The sequence below is a fragment of the Chiloscyllium plagiosum genome, chromosome 14 (assembly GCF_004010195.1).
Source record: "Chiloscyllium plagiosum isolate BGI_BamShark_2017 chromosome 14, ASM401019v2, whole genome shotgun sequence".
NCBI lineage: Eukaryota > Metazoa > Chordata > Chondrichthyes > Orectolobiformes > Hemiscylliidae > Chiloscyllium > Chiloscyllium plagiosum.
In genome coordinates, this window is record NC_057723.1 from 12,740,468 (window position 1) to 12,756,251 (window position 15,784).

General features: G+C 39.7%; 1 long non-coding RNA gene across 1 annotated transcript in view; it reads right to left on the minus strand.

The window, feature by feature from the left end:
- The window catches only part of LOC122556499, a 23,859-nt gene extending 9,233 nt beyond the window's left edge, over nucleotides 1–14,626 (minus strand). The window contains exons 1-5 of the long non-coding RNA XR_006313548.1: nucleotides 14,558–14,626; nucleotides 14,234–14,311; nucleotides 10,248–10,334; nucleotides 9,401–9,526; nucleotides 8,515–8,686 (exon numbers count right to left, since the gene is read on the minus strand). This is a non-coding gene — a long non-coding RNA (uncharacterized LOC122556499). The remainder of the gene's footprint in view (nucleotides 1–8,514; nucleotides 8,687–9,400; nucleotides 9,527–10,247; nucleotides 10,335–14,233; nucleotides 14,312–14,557) is intronic.
- Nucleotides 14,627–15,784: the final 1,158 nt, after the last annotated feature.

Below are 15,784 nucleotides of genomic sequence, written 5' to 3' on the forward strand. Positions count from 1 at the left end.
CATAGGTTTAGGGTGAGAGGGGAAAGATATAAAAGAGACCTAAGGGGCAACGTTTTCACGCAGAGGGTGATACATGTATGGAATGAGCTGCCAGAGGATGTGGCGGAGGCTGGTACAATTGCAACATTTAAGAGGCATTTGGATGGGTATATGAATAGGAAGGGTTTGGAGGGATATGGGCCGGGTGCTGGCAGGTGGGACTAGATTGGGTTGGGATATCTGGTCGGCATGGACGGGTTGGACCGAAGGGTCTGTTTCCATGCTATACATCTCTATGACTCTATGACTCTATAACTGCAGTTGTTGGAAAACAACTATTGGAAAGAAATTGCAACATTTAAGAGGTATTTGGATGGGTTTATGAATAGGAAGGGTTTGTAGGGATATGGGCTGGGTGCTGGCAGGTGGGACTAGATTGGGTTGGGATATCTGGTCGGCATGGGCAGGTTGGACCGAAGGGTCTGTTTCCATGCTGTGCATCTCAATGACTCTATGACTCTCTGACTTAACACATTTGGCAGCATCTGCAGCTATTAATTTGTAGGATTAATAAGCAGAAGGAAGAGGTTTAAAACATTTGACTAAACAACCTGAAGTGATATGAGGAAAATAATTTTTCAAATCAATCAGTGGTTGAGCATTGGAATGCGCTGCCTAATAGAGTGATGGATATGTGTTCGCTAGTAATCTTGTAAAGTGTGGTGGCTACATGTTCATTATTAGTCTTGAAAAGAGAATTGAATAAATAGATTAGATCCACTACAGTATGGAAACAGGCCATTTGGCCTAACAAGTCCACATTGACCCTCCAAAGAGTAACCCATCAAGACTCATTCTCCTACATTTACCCTTGACTAACTCTATGCGCAATTTAACATCACCAATTCACCCAACCATGCACAATTTTGGACTGTGGGAGGAAACCCACACAGACACAGGGAGAATGTGCAAGCTGAAGCTGGAATCAAACCCAGATCCCTGGCACTGTGAGGCAGCAGTGCTAACCACTGAGCCACCATGCTGGGGGTGAAGCAAAGAATTGAAAAGACCAGACAGAGTACGACTAACTATATCGTTCTTTGAAAGAGCCAGAAAATTTGGTCTTGCTCTATGTTAGACCATTCAATAATTCTATGAATCAGTGAAGAATATATTCAGTCAATAAACTTTTTAATTTTTAAAATAATAATTGATATAATACATTGAATTATTAAGAAATAATTGTAAAGATAAATACCTGTGGCACTGTGGAGCTGATAAGCATAGACGAACATTAGGAACTTGATTTCAAGAAATTGGGAACAAAGTCACCAAAATTTTGAATGTTGAACATATTTCTGAGTTATTCAGTCCTTTTTGCATCATGTCTGATTATGTCAAAGTGTTTCATGGATGATGGTCAGACAAATAAAGCTAACAGGATGCATTTGAGGTGCAAACGTTTACACATTGGTGACTAGTTGCTATCAGTTGTTGCTGGTGACTTTTGCTGTACTGCTGAATGTTGCCGGTATTATTTCTTCTTATTATAGAATCATAGAATGATGCAGTATAGAAAAAGGCCATTAGGCCCATCATATCAATGCTAGTTTTTGGTAGAGCTGTCCAAGTTCCACTTCACCTTTCCCAGAGCTCAATAATATTTTCCCTTCAAGTATTTATCCAAAGGGTAGAGATTGTGGATTGGGAAGGTATTATCAAAGGAATCTGGGGTAAGATATTGCAGTGAATTTTGTAGATGGTACACATTACTGTCACCATGCATTAGTGGTGAAGGGAGTAAATGTTGAAGGTTATGGATGGGACGCCATAAATCATGATGTTATGTCCTGGATGTCAAAGCAAAAGTTTTATAAAGGAAAAGTGTGGGCCTCACATCCAGAGAAGCATAGAAAATAGGAGCAGGAGTAGGCCATTCAACCCCAAAGCCACTTCAAAGCCACTTCACCATTCATTATGACCATGGCTGATCATCAAACTCAATGGCCTGTTCCTGCATTTCCCCCATATCCTTTGATCCATTTAGCCATTCTTCTTGAAATCATATAATGTTTTGGCCCTGACTGCGTTGTATGATGGTGAATCAACAAGCTTCACTGGGATAAAGAAATTTCTCTTCATCTCAGTCCTAAAAGGCATACCTCATACCCTTAGCCTGTGATCCTGGTTCTGCACTCCCTCACCGTTGGAAGCATCTTTGCTGTATCTACTCTGTGTTGATAGAATTTTACTGTTTCTGTGAGATTCCCTCCTCATTCCTTTGAACTCCCGTGAATGTAATCCCAACCTTTTCAACCTGTCCTCATACCCCATTCCCACCAGCCCAGAAATCAGTCTGGTAAACCTTTGCTGCACTCCCTCCAAAGCCACTTCTCTGCACACTTTTTCTCAGAATAAGGAGACCAAAACTGCACACAATACTCCAGGTGTGGTCTCACCAAGGCTTTGTAAAATTGCAGCAAAACATTCCTGCTTCTGAACTTGAATTCTTCCATCAATAAAAAATGCCTGTTCTTACTTTTTAATGATTTTTCTCCACTGATAAAACACTGACTGTTAAACATAATTATGTTAAACATAATCCAAAAGGGATAAAAAAAACAGCCTTAATGTAAAGAAAAATTTGAACACTTGCTTCCCACAGGTTAAAAAGTCACCAAGTTAGTTTATGGTACTTTTTCATATCTAATTTAATGGAACTCAATGAGAAGATATTCAGACTCTGTGCTGCTTAGTTAGAACTCTTCAACATTTTTGGTCTTGGGCATAGGCATTAACTTGCTCTATTCACACCTTCTCAGGCCCCTGTAAAGGATACTGAAATGAAATTTTGCCACAAATAAGTTCTAGTACAAAACCTCATTGGAAAACTGTGGACAAGCATAGTTCATTCCCAACGGACTGTAAAATTTGAGCACAAAATATGTGATAGCTATGTAATATCTGAACGGAATTTGACAGCCATTTTCTTGTAACAAATCTGACATCTAGTGGCTAACTATCATGCAACATGTGTTTTTTCAAACTAATTTGTGAACCCTGCAAGTTATGGATAGACAGACTGATAAAGAAATGGAGTCAGACAGCACAGAACCAGAGCTGAAAAATGTGTTGCTGGAAAAGCGCAGCAGGAAGGGCTTCTTCAGGAAGGGCTTATGCCCGAAATGTCGATTCTCCTGCTCCTTGGATGCTGCCTGACCTGCTGCGCTTTTCCAGCAACACATTTTTCAGCTCTGATCTCCAACATCTGCAGTCCTCACTTGCTCCTAGCACAGAACCAGGTCCTTCAGTCCAACCAATCTGTGCCAAACATAATGCTAAACTAAACTAGTCCCACCTGCCTGCTGCTGACCCATATCCCTCCAAACCTTTTCTATTCATGTAGTCACCCAAATGTCTTTTGAATGTTGTAGTTGTACCCATATCCACTACTTCCTCAGGAAGTTCATTCCACACCTGAACCACCCTTTGTGTAAAAAGTTTGTTCCTCATGTCTTTTTAAATCTCTCTCCTCTCACCTTAAAAACAAGCCCCTTAGTCTTTAAATTCCCCATCTTTGGGAAAAGACAACTACCATAAACCATTTCTATACCTCTCATTATTCTGTTGGGTAACCTCTCAACCTCTTATACTCCAGTGAAGAAAGTCCCAGCCTATCCAGCCTTTCTTTATAACTCAAATCATTCATGCCCAGCAACATCCTGGTAATTCTCTTCAGCTTAATATTATTCTTCCTATAACTGTGTGACCGGACCTGACACAGTTTTCCAGAAGAGGCCTCACTAATGCCCTGTACAACCTCAACATACCTTCCTAACTCCTGTACTCAAAGGACTGAGCAGTCCCCAAAATGTAAGCTACTGCTATAATGGAGGTTATGATTTGGAGATACCGGTGTTGGACTGGGGTGACAAAGTTAAAAATCATACAATACCAAGCAATAGTCCAACAGGTTTATTTGGAAGTACTAGTTTTCAGAGCACTGTTCCTTCATCAGGTAGCTGTGGAGCAAGATCATAAGACACAGAAACACAGTGACACTGTAATCTTTTGCTTTAAATTCTGTGTCTTATGATCCTGCTCCACAGCTACCTGATGAAAGCTAATCACTCCGAAATCTGGTACTTCCAAATAAACCTGTTGGATTATAACCTGGTATTGTGTGATTTTTAATAATGGAGTTTGACAATGTTCATGGATTCATACAAAAGGAAGGTCAAGATGGTTTGCATTTTAATGTGGATGAATGCAATACAACTGATATGATCATGAGAACTTTTCTCACCCAAACAATAAAAGTTCTTTGAAAGCAATGAAAATAATTTGATTTAATTTTCTGACCAATTAATGACAACATCCTGTCAATATGGGATTGCAATCAAAACACTCAATTGTTAGATTATATTCTTATCACATAGAAACAATGATAACCTATCATTACCATGCCCAGATTGATTGCTTGTGGCACAGTGGTAGTACCCCTACCTCTGAGGCAGGAGACCCAGGTTCAGGTCCTGCCTGCTCTAAGCTGTGTAATAAGATTTCAGTGTTGAAGAACATTCAGAAAGGACAATGCTTGGGCTTAGCTCTCTCAAACATTTTCATATTTGTTAAAGGAAAATTATTTCAGTTTTGGAAATGCAAGTGGAATTAAGTTATTTTATCCAAATGATGAGCAAAGAATGGGAAGGTGTGAGAACATAACAAGCAAAAACTGCTAATATGCTAGAGAAGTGAATGAACAGAAGGACCTCTGAGCAAAAACAGTGAACGCACATTATTACATTCAAAAAAGAGCTGGATAAACACATTGTTGAAAGCAGTGGCAATGTTCAGGGATAGGTTTGACCAAAGATGATCAAACACCCTCTGCACATTGTGATACTTATGTCAGTGGTACCCTGTGCAGTGAAAACACTATCCATTGAGAATGGGCAAAGTTTAAAATGCTAGGCGAAAGTGGCTACTGCAGATGCTGGAGTTTAGAGTCAAAATTAGAGTGGTGCTGGAAAAGCACAGCAGATCAGGCAGCATCCGAGGGTCAGGAAAATTGAAGTTTCAGGCAAAGGCCCTTCATCAGGAATGTTTAAAAAGCTGAAGATTGTGCAGCTTGTGTATGCCTTTGTGTATTAGTGAAAAGAGGTGAAAGCAAAGGCTGTCTTATATCTCTACCCATTTTAATGTCCATTGGTGCCTATAGATTATTCAGAAAGCAACTGCGTGGGGTTTGGAAGTTCTCCCCACATTTACGTGAAATTTCTCTGGGTGCTCTGGTTTCCTCCCACGGTCCAAAGATGTGCAGGTTAGATGAACTGGCCATACCAAATTTTCCATAGTGTCCAGGGATGTGCAGGTTAGATGAATTAGCCATGGGAAATGCGGGGTTTCAGAGATAGGGTATTGGGAGTGGGTCTGGGTGGGCTGCTCTTCGGAGGGTTGGTGTGGACTTGATGGGCTGAATGCCCTGTTCCTATGTTGAGATTCTATGCTTCAATAAGAGAGAGTTGGAAAGAGGGCCTGCTAACTTATTATCATCTGTTTTACATAATTACATTAAGATCTACCCCATTGGCCAAAGAGTCTGTTTTCAGTGGAAGATCACAAGGCTCAGTCTCAAGTTCCTTAGCTTCTTTTGGAAGGCATCAAGGCGTTAGACAATGATTTAACATGGGGAGTATGATTAAGAAGTTTGCAGATGATGTAAGAGCTGACTACCTGCTGGATAATGAAGAAGGAAGCTGCAAGGTGAGCAGAAAGGTGAAAGATTGAATACAATTCAATCCAGAAAACTATGGCTTAATACATTTGATGACTACAACGAAGGCAAAGCCATACACAATAGTTTGGGTTCTGAGAAGTATAGCGTGCTTCAATGCTTACCCACAGATCTCTGAGATATCAGAGCCAGGGTGGTTAAGAAAACATGCTGAATACTTAATTAATTGAGGCATAGAATATAAACATAGAAATGTCAAGATGTATCAAAGACTGGTTAGGCTGCAGCTAGAATATCGTGTGGAGTTCCGGTCACCACACTGCACACAGAATGAGTTTGCCCAGAGAAGGGAGAGAGTAAATTGGTTTTTTAGAGATGAGAAAAAAGTTGGATAGGCTGGAGCTGCTCCCTTTGGAGGAGGAGACTGAAGGGAAACATAGCTGAGGTGTACAAAAATATGGAGAGCCTAAATAGACTGGTTTTAGACTGGCCTAAATAAACCACTTTGGCAATTTCCTTGCCAAAGTGGTCACCCGCCAATTTAAAGTAAATTGTAAAATGATTGGAGAGGAGGAGCAATTGTTTTACCCAGTGGTTGTTGGACTCACTACTTTAAGGAGTGATAGAATTTAGAAACCCTCACTGCATCTAGAAAGAATGAATGTATACATGCATTTGCAGTGCGATAAGTCTATAATGCATCAGCAAATTGGAAATGGAACATAACTGGATAGTCCTTTCTAGCCAGGACAAACATGATGGCCTGAAGGCCTCAGTCTGGCCCATAAATCTTTATACCTTAGCGATCTTTGTTTTGTATCTTCTGCATTCCTATATTACACTGAATACGTTAAATCTTCATGTTTTAAAGGTGTTCCCCGCAAGCTGGTCAACCTGTCAAAACTCAGTTGAGGACATGATGTGAAAATATATTAAAATTCTGGCAGACTGAATAGGTCTATTTGGTAACAATTTTTCTCTGAATAAACCATTAATAGATTTCAGACACAGCAGTATTCTTTATACAGGAGCTGACTGTTCACTTTGCTAGGTAAAAACAATGACTGCAGATGCTGGAAACCAGATTCTGGATTAGTGGTGCTGGAAGAGCACAGCAGTTCAGGCAGCATCCAAGGAGCTTCGAAATCGACGTTTCGGGCAAAAGCCCTTCATCAGGAATAAAGGCAGCGAGCCTGAAGTGTGGAGAGATAAGCTAGAGGAGGGTGGGGGTGGGGAGAAAGTAGCATAGAGTACAATGGGTGACCTGGGAGTTGCAGTGGGAGAGGGACTCCCTGAGATTCTTGTAGAGAGAGGAGGAAAACTTCTTCAAGGCAGGCATCCTTGCAAGAGGATTCGCAGTAGGGTTACTTTACTGTTCACTTTACTGTCAATTGCTTGGACTTATCTCTATCATCTTGTCTGACATTTAAACTTAAATTGCTCATAATTATTTAACTTAAATTTGTAGATGAATACTGTGTATTAGCTGGCAATGTTCAACATGTACAGGGATATCAAACCAAAAGAGAAAATGCGGGAAAATCTCAGCAGACCTGGCAGCATCTGTAAGGAGAGAAAAGAGCTGACATTTCGAATCTAACTGACCCTTTGCCAAAGCTAAAAGGGTCAGTTAGACTTGTAACATCAGCTCTTTTCTCTCTTTACAGATACTGTCAGACCTGCTGAGATTTTCCAGCATTTTCTCTTTTGGTTTCAGAATTCCAGCATCCGCAGTAATTTGTTTTTATATAGGGATATCAAATTCTGTGTGACTTGCTGCTTTCAAATATTCTATAAAACATTAGCTTTATATTAGCCACCGTCCAGATACTCATAATAGATTTGCACACCTTCTTGCAATTAAAAAGCATTTTGGTTTAGTGTTCCCTTTGCTGTATGCAGATTTTATACCTTAGCAGTATTCAATGGAAAATGTGACCTCAAGGACAAGGGTATAATGATGTGGAAACACACATCACTTAAAAGCAGTGACAGAAACAGTAGTTAATATTTGCTTGGAGTATAAAGATTTTAACATGCGTAGGCTGACACTGAGAAATCTGCAGCAACCAGAAAATTTCAAATGCTTCCAATTTCGTGTTCAGTCATCCCATGAGTCAACAGGTGTCAGGGAAGCAGCTGTCACCAAAAATAAGGGAGGCATTTATTCACAAAGCAAAAAGGCAGAGGGTATGTTCAGTAGATGGCAATTGATTGAGGCTACAGAAGCAGTTCAGACACAGTAACATTTAAACTTTTGGTTTGTGTGTATCTGATAGTGCTACAACAGCTTCAGTGAGATGGGGATAAACTTCTTTATTCATAGATTTGTTAGAATTTAGAATTCACTGCCTGGGTGAATAGTGGAGGCAGATATGAGGCTTCAAAAGAAACCTGGATATATATTTGAAAATGATGATCTGGCAATAGGGCTGGAGAGTGGGACTAGCTGGGTAGCTCTTCGGGGAGTCATGACAGACAAGATGGGTCAAATGATTTCCTTCTCCACTGTAAAATTCTACTGCTCTGTGTAACCCTGTGCCATACTTTGATTTATAATGGTCCTGTGAAAAACCTTGGAACATTTTATTGCATTAAAGTTGTGACATAAATGAGAGCTAGAAACCAAAAGCCTGGTATTCTCCACCTTAACAGTAATGTCGGAACACGTTCACTACTTCAAGAAGGCTAGAGTAATTAGGAATGCCATCTTTGCCAGCAACACCTATCTCCCAAGAAATAATTATTAAAAATTCTCCCTGTAACACAAGTGAAAATCAGAAATGTTTTTAACTCACTGTCTTGCAACCACTCATCAGGCTGCACTTTAGTGGGATTACTTTCGGTTATGATTTGGCAAGATTAAATATATTGTCAAAAATCACTGCCAAGAATGCCATATGAATACCATATTCTCAGAAGGTGTCCAATGGGCATGCAACTCCAACAAACCCAAGAAAGTGGTATCTCCTAGAAAAGAAAAGTGATAATTAGCAAAAATAAAATCTGAATGAATGAATGAATGATGATTTATTGTCACTCGCACTCTACAATGAACAACATGGTAAAATACAGTGAAAAGCTTCAACTGTTGCCACAGTCTGACACCATTTTGAATAGTTTAAGCATAAAAAGGTATAGCTGAAAGAGAGTCCGACTTCATTCCATTGCCTCCATCATGATTCCTGAACCTAGAAACGGCTGACGAATAACACCTGCACCGCCATCCCTCCATCATCACTTGGCCCACCTCACTAATAAGTAGTCAGAGCTGGGGTAATGGTGATAAGTCAGAGAGGAGAGTGAAGTGGATAGGTGGTCAGGAAGATGGACAGGTAGGACAGTTCGTGAGGGTGGTGCCGAATTGGAAAGTTGGATATGGGATAAGGTGGAGGGAGGGGCTGAAGAAGGGCTTATGCCCGAAACGTCGATTCTCCTGTTCCCTGGATGCTGCGCTTTTCCAGCAACACATTTTCAGCTCCCACCTCACTAATAGGCCACCAATGCTGAGTTCCATGTTGGACCTACACTCAACTCAGGAGCCCCCAGCTATGCAGTTCACTGCAGTAACTATACTACTCCAAAGGCTTTGAGGAAAATATTTCCATTCTGTTAACTGAAATTTCATTGATATTCTCTTCGAGAGAAATCGTCAAGCCCTTGTTCGGGCTTTTCCAAACTTACTTTTAAGTCATTCACAGGATGTGGACTTCATTGGTTTGGCAAGTATTTATTGCCCTTCCCTAATTATCCAGAGGACAGTTAGTGACATTCACTAAAATAAAGCGAAGAACTGGAGTTGCTGGAAATCTGAAACAAAAACAGAAATAGCTCAAATAGAAAGCTTTAAGATAGAGGGTTTCACAGTCTCCTGACATGTGAAAAGTCACCATCTGGATTTCTAAAAAAGGCAATCTGTATTATTTAGATTAGATTAGATTACATTATAGTGTGGAAACAGGCCCTTTGGCCCAACAAGTCCACACCGACCCGCAACCCACCCATACCCCTTACCTAACACTACGGGCAATTTAGCATGGCCAATTCACCTGACCTATACATCCTTGGACTATGGGAGGAAACTGGAGCACCCAGAGGAAACCCACGCAGACATGGGGAGAACGTGCAAACTCCACACAGTCAGTCACCTGAGGTGGGAATTGAACCTGGGTCTCTGGCGCTGTGAGGCAGCAGTGCTAACCACTGTGCCACCGTGCCGCCCATTTAGTACTAGAGTGATAATGCATTTAAAGAAGGATCTTTACACTTCACTCAAATTCACATGATTTGACATAGCAGATAATTTAATTAAATACAATACAAAATTATTACATTTCAGCATTATTTATGTTTGTATTACAAAATAATTGTTTTCATTCAATTATCAGGAGACTAAAGGAAGATGATAAAGAATTTGCAATATTATTGATGTCTTTCACAACCTCAAGACTTCCTCACAGATATTGAAATATCTTTAACATAGACTATGTGTTCTCCACTGCTGTTTCTATCTGCATTTGCACAGTTGTACCTGCAATGTCATGCTGACACTTTGTTTAATTGTTTTCAGCTCCTGAACCTGGGGAAGCAGACTTGATGACCACCTACAGCAAGTTGGCTACAAAGACAAAAAAAGAGATTTAAAACAGAATGCTAATAAATCAGTGGTAAAGTGTGAAGTGATGTTCCTCCAGGAGCAATTTTGAGGTCAGTATATTCACTATTTGCACAAATCTTACAAACTTGAGCAACTTCAGTTGAAAGAATTGTGTTCTCAAATTGAGAATACAGTTAATACTGAAGATGACTTGAACAAAACAACTGAATATAGTATGATAAGACTGAATAAACATTCTAAATATTTTCAGCTTTTAGTTTCAAGCAGGATTGAATGAAACTGATTATTGCACTGCACTGCTGCATTTCTGTGCATGTGTACCCTTGCTCCATCTTATAGTGATGTTCCTGATAAATTTTTAGATTAGGTTCCCTACAGTATGAAAACAGGCCCTTCAGCCCAACCAGTCCACACCAACTGTCCAAAGGGTAACCCATCCAGACCCACTTCCCTCTGACTAATGCACCTAACACTATGGGCAATTTAGTTCTCCCTCTCTCATTCTTAAAATACGGACTCTTTTTTCCTAAGCCTCAAGATTCCTTGCTCTAGACAACTCATACAACTTCTTCTCATCTACCCTGTCAAACTCTAAACAAGTCTCTAGGACACCCACCCCAAACAACCCCCGCCCTGTGACCAAACGCTTTAATTCCCCCTCCCACTCCGCCAAGGGCATGCAGGTCCTGGGCCTCCTCCATGACCACACCCTCATCACCCTGGAGGAAGAATGCCTCATCTTCCACCTCAGAACCTTCAACCCACACAACATCAATGTGGATTTCACCAGTTTCCACATTTCCCCTCCCTCCACCTTATCCCATATCCAACTTTCCAACTCGGCACCACCCTCACGAACTGTCCTACCTGTCCATCTTCCCGACCACCTATCCACTTCACTCTCCTCTCTGACTTATCACCATTACCCCAGCTCTGACTACCTATCACACCCTCAGCCACCTTACTCCAGCCCCACCCACCTGCCATTTATCTCTCCATCCATTTGGCTCACAAGCCTCATTCCTGATTAAGGGCTTTTGCCCGATTCTCTTGCTCCTCAGATGCTGCATGACCTGCTGTGCTTTTCCAGCTTCTCACTCTCAACTTTAAGTCCTAAAGAAGATCTTACCTTTAGAAGGAAATTGCTTCTCATTCTTTTAAACTCTAGTGAACTCTCATTGCCACTCCAACACATCTAATGAGTACGAAGAAATGTGTTTCGGGCAACACCGTGTGAACATTGAGGTCAGAAATATCACCTGTGCCACCAAAGCAGCAAAACATCAAAGTTAATGGAAGCAGACTGTCAGAGTATTGGTTTGACATGGCAAGTTTTTTTTCATGTTTGCAGCTATAACCACAGAAAAAGCCAAAGTGTTAGTGGTTTTTAACTTTAAATTTAACAAAAAAGAATCAGATTGAACTGCAGTGATTTAAATAAATAATGTAACTGGAGCAAAGGATCCCAGATATTAATTATTCCTCTCATATGGCACCATTGACAGCAGATTGATTCACTTCGAGATAGTTAGACCCTCAAGTGGCTGCTCTTTATTTTGACTGCTTCACCATGAAAGGCAAAATTATAGGTCAGTCCCACCCTTGCCCCAGCAGGGCAGTATGGTAACTCAGTGGTTAACACTGATGTCTCACAGCACCAGGGATCCAGATTCGATTCCAGCCTCAGGGCACTGTCTGTGTGGAGTTTGCTCATTCTCCCTGTGTCTGTGAGGGTTTCCTCCTACAATCCAAAGATGTGCAGGTTAGGTGAATTGGCCATGCTAAATTGCCCATAGTGTTCAGGGATATATAGGTTAGGAGTATCAGTTAGGGGGAATGTAGAGGCAAGGGTCTGGGTTGGATATCTTCGAAGGGTTGGTGTAGACTTGTTGGGTCAAATGGCCTGTCTCCACACTGTAAGGATTCTATGAATCATTAGATAGAAATCAGAAGTAAGCCTACTTGTCAGTATTTCCTTTTCATCAAACAAAGCCAGAGAGATAATTTGTCATCCTAGATGGCATCCGCTAAATCAGCATCAACCAGAAACCGGACTGGAGTAGATAAGACACACAAAGACATCATGATCTTAATGAATTGTGAAGGAGACTTCATTAGCCTAGTATCTTAGCTCTGCTTTTGAAGTTGGGAACTGATGTTGTTTCAATGGGAGGTGTTGTGATGGTAATATTACTGAACCAGAAATCCATAACCCCATGCCCGAGCCCTGGTAATACTGGTTCAAATCCCAACATGGCAGGTGGTAAAATGTGAATTTAGTTCAAAAACCTGGAATTAAGAATTAGCTCATCATCGACGAATTACCACTATTAATTGTGGTACAATCTCATTGGATTCATTCATGTCCTGTAAGCATGGAAATTTGCAATCCTTACCAAGTCTGGCCTATGTGTGATGTCACATCCACATCAATGTGGTAGACTCTTAACTGCTGTCCGAGTGGCCCAGCAAGCCAATTAGGTGTAGGTTATATTTGTTGACCTAGTGAACAATGTCTACATCTCATGAGAACAGTTTTTTTTTAAAAAATGCATCCGCAAAAAACTAGCTTCAATGGACTCAGATCCAACTCAACAGCTAGATATTTCATTTTCAAACTTGTAAAAGTTCTGCTTTGAGATCTCTTGCAATTTGGAATGTGTTTGTTGCTTCCCACCACTAATGAGTTACCACTTAATGGTACTGGAAAGCTCTGATGATGAGGCATTTTGAAGTCTGTTCAAAGAACCATACAATGAATTTCACCATCTCTTTTCTCTGTCGACCCACAAGGACATTTATGGAACCTTGTGGTCAAGCACATTTTTCTGGACAATTCTTGAGTTTCTATATGAGGCAATTAATATGGAATGTCCTAACTGAATGGAGCATCACATAGCAATGCAACAAGCCTTATTTTCAGCAAGTATATACATTCATGCACTGATTCCCACTGATCCTTTGGGAGCTTTGAGATATCCTCAATCTCCTCTAATACTCTGATCAGAATTGGTGCTTTGGGAAACAGGAAAACTGTAAGGTGTACTCAAAAGACCCTTGAATATAAATGAAGATCATTGCGAGTGCAGATGGTTTATTTAGTAGCCATCACATTTATCATGTCATGGGCCACAACCACAATTATCCTGGCACACAACTTATGCAATTACAAATCACTTTAAGCATAGTCATTTCAAGGAAACTAGCTGTATTTTCTTGACAAGCAATCAGTATTATTCTGATTGTTGCAATTTACTGGCATCATCAAATGTGATTCAAGGTATATCAATTTCTCATACAATCCTTTAGAGATTTGATTAAAATCTATTTCATCGGAAAAACAATGATCAAATATTTAACATATGATATCTTTCTTTTAAATTATGAGGAAATAAAGTCATTCAAAGTTTTGTAATTTCCATTTTGAAAACTCTTAACATTTCTATTCTGTTTGTTGCTCATTCCCACAACACATAATTTACCATTATAATGTAATTTAAATTTGGGCAATGAACATTTTAATAACCCTGTTATCCTGTTGATACTTTCTCTGTTCTTTTCAATACACTTATCAACCCAAACTATAACAGTTGCATCCGTTTTGCGTGATATTCAAACACTTGTTTCCTGAAGTAAGAACTCATTTTCCTAAACCAGCATTTTTCCAACTCTGACCTTGTGATTTGGAACATCCTGAGACAAAAGGAAGAAAAACAGTTGCAAAATCTTTTAAAATGGCTCTTTACATGATTACTAAAGGCAAAGAGGGTTTGCAAATCTAATAAATGCTAGCTCGCAGTTTATTTTTCTGACAAATTTCTGCCCCATTTATTTTCTGAAAACAGCAAATTACTGTGGTGATGTGGTTTCATGTATGTGCTTTCTACTCAGTTGCTCACCAAACTTGAGGGAGGGTATAGATTTTGTCAGAAAATATCAGCATAAGATGGAAGCAAAATAGTATGGATGCTGGAATCCTGAAAAAAAAAACACAAAGTGCTGGTGAGACTTAGCAGATTTGGCATCACCTGTATTAAGAGAAACATAGTTAATGCTCCAAGTCGGATTTTCTACAACGCCTACAGGAAATATCAGCAAGTGATTTTACCACAAGAGTCTATATTGCAAGAATTCAAAATTCACATTATCCACATGCACACAATACATGGTACACATATTTATCCTTATACAACATAATGTATCTATTTCGTAGTCACCATCACCTTTTCCATCCAATGAATACCTCATCTTCTCTTATTCACAGGTATCTTTAGACACATCATGTCAAAAAGGAGCACAAAATACAAAGGAAGGAACTAGAGCAGGGGGATGGGCTCTATAAATGTTCTAGCTCGAAAACATAGGGGTGGATGCATTGGACACATCTATATCTCTCACAAAAGAGACTGAGAAACAGAGAACTGCTGATAGCTGGCAATAGAATTGCCTCCCTTCTGTATAATTCTTATCAACAATGTGGATACAAACCAGCTGGTGAGGCAGAAGACAAAACGCCTTTCTTTGTGGATAGATAGAGTTTATTAATTACTCAGTTTAAGAGCTTCTTCCACACCCCAGTCCCACCTTTGCCCCTTTCTATCTACCCTGCTAATTAATTAATTAATCCATCAACTGCAATTACTTGCTAACTACTTGGTATATTAGCAGATTAATCTCTTCTCTAAGTAAACTATTTTGAAGACATACAAACAATCCTTAAACCAAACTAACAAATAAAAGATTTTTTTCATGTTCTGTATCTTACCACGTGTCAGTAAATAATTATGTGGAGAGGTTCTTTCCCATGTTAAATGATCAACTTTCAAAACGTTGCTTCCTTCACTTCAAAAAATACTTAATTATAAAGCAACCCAAATAAAAAAAGACTGACTCTTTTTCTATTAAATTATTCCACATTCCATGTGGCTCCTCTCTTCAAGGATCTTGAATAAGCACTTGGAAAAAAACCTATATTTTTGTTTCAGTCTTACAACTAGTGAAGCATATCAATTCACTTTATTTTGGAACAAACCAAATTTGTTACAGATCTCTATGGTTTGTTATACTTACTAATTTTTACTAATACTTGATCATCTGTGGAACACCAAATACAGAGGAACCTCGATTATCTGAAGGACATGGGCAAGGAGTTTGGTTAATCGAATGCTGGATAATCGAGGTTCCTCTGTATGTTAATTCTGTGAAGCCCCTTCTTGCTAATTGCAAACAAATTTTCAGAGCTTTCTTCTTGAGATCATTTGTTGCTTTATCTGTAAGATAGGACTGCATTAGCTGCCAAATCCATAATTAAGTGCATGCCTTGAATTGCTAGGCTGTGCTAATTTAAACATTGATTGACTTCTAGTATTAATTAGAGTTAGATTTTCAGAAAAAAAATACTTTTGGAACAGATGTCAGGAGCTTTGTAACAAAATCCTGAGAATATGTGC